Consider the following 4,413-nt stretch of genomic DNA (forward strand, 5'->3'; position numbering starts at 1 on the left):
AGTTAAACATCATTGCCGCTCCAGGGGCGGCCCGCCTTCGCGCACCCAGTTTACGGCACAGCCTCGCCAGCAGAGGACAAATAGGGACCGTCGCTTAGACACTTTCTGATGCATCTTTGAAGCCCCACCCAAATAGGACATATTTTGCAGCATTATGTGCGCTCCTCGGACAGTGTTGAAGCAGACGTACGGCCCAACCAGCAATTCAATATTGGTCCTTAACGCTGCTCTCACCTTGACTTCACATTCCAGAACTTTCTATTTTTAAGATCAAATTGCATGCAGTCGTGATTGACTGGATGCTCTCCTCCGTACGGAAATCGTAGCTCGGGAGCTAAGTCGCCGGCAAACAGGCCAACTTGACAGGAGTTGAGCACAACGTCTCGCAACTGAAAGACTTAACTTTAAAGTACATGATTAGTGTTTTCCATTTGTTCCGTGCCTATGCTGATGCGGTGCGAAGTAGTCTCGGCTTCCTCGTGTGACTACAACGGGCTGAATCACCAAAGCAATTTGATAACGGTTGCACGCCTGTATACATTTGTACCTTACGTCATAGGTATCGCTCTGTATGGCAAGTTTCATGAATGGCACTTCCAGGGTACACAAGCTAATATGACATGCAAGCGTTGTTCGCCTATATTTAATGAAAGTCAATCTCTATGCCATAAGTATGCAACGTATTAGCGCGTCGTTCAAGCGGCATGATGGTTCGACGGTTGGCACATACTAACCCTGCCTCTCGCTTTCTGAATTTGTATCACACATTAGGCTATCTACCAGCAGAAAAACTAATACCTAAACATGTCTTCTTTCAACGAAAAACATTTTGGCCAGGGCTGAAGGTCCTGTACTTCTTTCAATCTGTGGCAACCAAACGGTATGTGACCGCAAAGCGAAGATACCGCCCATTATGATCATAGGATTGTTTACCTTGCCATGACTGCTTTGTACCTTAGCCTGATTCGCTCCCATCCGTTGGATCGTACCTCACCCCAACTGCCGGGCCAGAAACTCTTTCATTCCGTCCAGGAAACATGTTTTAAGAATTCATTTGGAAGCCTTTACAGCGCAGCAAACGCTTTTTTTGTGCGTACCCAACCGTAAAATGTATGCGAAACTTGTATGGTGGCTTCAGCGGTTCGTAGATCTTCGGCTCAATCTTCTCGCCGGTTTGGGATCAGTTGCCTCGTCCCAAAGAAATGGCGTATTCGCTCGTGTTCGTTGAAAATCGCGCCGTGGACGCGGCTTATTCCCGGCGCACATCACTTCACGAAGGCTCCATCATCAAAAGGACAACACGTCCTCACGCTCGTTCTACGAGGCCCTCTTTGACCTCCGCTTTCACCCCCTGAAGGCTCTCCACAGCCGTAAGCGCGCAGCTAAAAAAATCTGCCTAAGGCTTGCGATTGCTTGATGAGACTTGGGAAGGCAATTAACGGACAACCGCGACAGGCCGCGACCCCGCAAGGATTCGCCAACAACTGCCCGGTCGCGACCGTCCAAAGGGTTCATCCACAGGTCAAACGGCAATTATGCGATTCCAGCGTGGATGCAGCCAAGGTTCTCATTTAGTCGTCTGTCTGCTCGGATCGCGCTCGCTACGAGTAATAGTCTGGACTCTTCTGGACCGCAACTTAAACCTAGCCACTTTCATGAAGGAATCAATTTTTATTGCTCCAGTGCTAATTGCGGTATATTACCTATATAGCCTAGTTTAGTGTAGCGGGATGTTTACGTGCATGCGACAAAAGCACGTACTGCAAGAAAAGCGCGACGATAGAGGAGGTACGGCACGGCGAGCAACGGCTTGCCCGCACGCGCCGCTGAGCGGCGCCGCAAACGGTTTAGAATCGAGGTATTCCATCTTCAAGTTTTAACCAGTGTTTTATTACTCGATCGCGCGCTTCATTCGCGAACTAAGCCCAGACGGCTTATGCCCAGACGTCGGTTGTGTTCGGGGGAGCACTGGCTAGGCATCGACGCTGTTACGAAGGCTCCTCTGCCGTTGCCTCAACACCTTTGACAGACCGCAGGGATCTGCTGTGATGTGATGAAGGAGGATGCGCCCGAGGTGTTCTTTTGGGTGTGCACTCGGGAAGGTGGATGTCATGCGCAAGTCCGCAGAGGGAAAACATTTCCGAGCACGTTTGAAGTATGAAGAAGCACCAACTTGCTGTCGCTGAGACAATAAAACGCGACTGACAATGTAAGCGATTATTAAACTATGTGCTCATAGTATTTTCACAGGAGAGAAACATTTTAGCAAGCGCTCTATCGAGATCTAGATCCGCACGTTCATCGGCAGCTGGGGCCCTCGTCGGCCATCACAGCTTCACAGACTAGGATTCGTCGACAACGCGGTGCTAGCTTTGCTTCGTAGAATGATTTACTTAAAGGTTTAAACAGGCATGCAGTCTTTTTTAGACGGTTGTGTTTTTTTCCTTGACTGGGATTTCGCGCTTGCCTGGGTCTTGGCTTGTTCGGCTTCTCCTATCCTTGTCGCCACAACTTACAACCTGCAAACATGTGCAACACGCGTTCAACTGTTTGCGATTGGCTTCAAAGAAACAAACCTGGAAGGTTTGGCAGGTGACCATCGATTACCAACTTCCGGTGGATGAACTCATCGGACATCAAGTCGTAAACATCTTTCACTTCACCTGTGTCATTATTGCTTCGACGCAACCGAAGGCAACGTATGTAAACAAATTAGTTCGGCAACAACACGCAAACGAACGGTCATATCTGCGCGACCAACGCGTCGTTTGCTACTGATACGGACGGATAGCTTGTCTATTGCCTCCGTTGTGGCCGGTTGCTTGCCATGAGTATTTGCAGTAAAGATACGTAAATCATCATGTAAAAGTTCAGCATCAACAAAATAGGAAACTGTGCAAGGCGATATCGAAGGCGAGACTCCGAAACTTGCTCCTATGCACTGCCGAAGCAACGCGATGAATACCAATCAAATATCCACCTGCGATATAGCCTCAACCAGAGACCTCAGGCTTTGTTGGAAAAAGTTCTCAGTGATCCCTTTTCCGGGACGAAAAGTAAAATAGGTTCAAGAAACGGCCCAGCGAAAACTTTCGCCCTGTTTCGCCCATACCTGCCGCTGTTCTCACATCACTATTACCTAGCTATCTAGGTATTTCTATACTTCCCTGCCCTCCAACTGAAGTTGAATTACGGAAGCTTAACTTTGCCAATGAACTCAATACGGCTCTCGCGCGCTGGCGTATGTAAAAGGTATGACACACGGGCAAGGGAAAGGGAAAGCCTACACGCCGGCATACAAGTCATGGTGATGCACAATCTTTTGTAAATACCAACGCAGTCAAATTTAAATCCAGCTCGCCCAGGGTTAAGATCATTTCTGTGTGCCAGCAGCGACCCAGCTGAACGACGCGGGTTCCTTAGGCTCTCACACAGTCGGGCTTCCTTAGCCTAGCCCTGAAAGGGGGATGGCGGGCTGCAGCGGCCGACGACACGCTGTCTCCCTGCGGCGCCACCCCGAGGAGCAATAGGAGCCCTCCGCAAGCTGACAATCACCAACCTAGCACAACCACTGTAAGAAGCGCACACCTTGAGGCTTCCAAGTCCTTATACATGCTTTTGGAATTACCTGGGACAAACAAACAAACAAACAAACAAACAAACAAACAGACAAACAAACAAACAAACAAACAAACAAAGGAGATATCCAGACATACACACAGAGAAACAAACATAAGCACACACATAGGATAAAGCGCAGCGAGACCAATGGCATGTGTGAGCTCTCACGCACTCTTCAAAGTGATTATTCTGCGTCATCGGTTGGATGGTACGGCCGGTACGGCCGACTCTGCGAGTTCCCCCGGCGGGAGTGGGTGATAAACCACACGCTACGCGTTTATCGGCTTGCCCCAAAGGGGAATCGTCTTAGTTATAGTGGGTGCGCTTGAGGGTGCTGCAGCAAGGTTCTATGTTTGTTACGACGTTTTGACCGATGTTCTATGCTTGCTGCTTCACGTTGTCATGTTTTCTGGGATGCGTTGGGAAGATCCTCAGCTTTGTTGTTGGAAAAGACAAACACGGCAATACAAGCAACATTAACGTGCTCTTCGCCCTCGCGTCCCTCTTCCCTTTCCTCTCCCTTTCCTCTCCCTTTCCTCTCCCTTTCCTCTCCCTCCTCTCCCTCCTCTCCCTCCTCTCCCTCCTCTCCCTTTCCTCTCCCTTTCCTCTCCCTTTCCTCTCCCTCCTCTCCCTCCTCTCCCTCCTCTCCCTCCTCTCCCTCCTCTCCCTCCTCTCCCTCCTCTCCCTCCTCTCCCTCCTCTCCCTCCTCTCCCTCCTCTCCCTCCTCTCCCTCCTCTCCCTCCTCTCCCTCCTCTCCCTCCTCTCCCTCCTCTCCCTCCTCTCCCTCCTCTG

This window comes from Volvox carteri (assembly GCF_000143455.1).
Source record: "Volvox carteri f. nagariensis unplaced genomic scaffold VOLCAscaffold_68, whole genome shotgun sequence".
NCBI lineage: Eukaryota > Viridiplantae > Chlorophyta > Chlorophyceae > Chlamydomonadales > Volvocaceae > Volvox > Volvox carteri.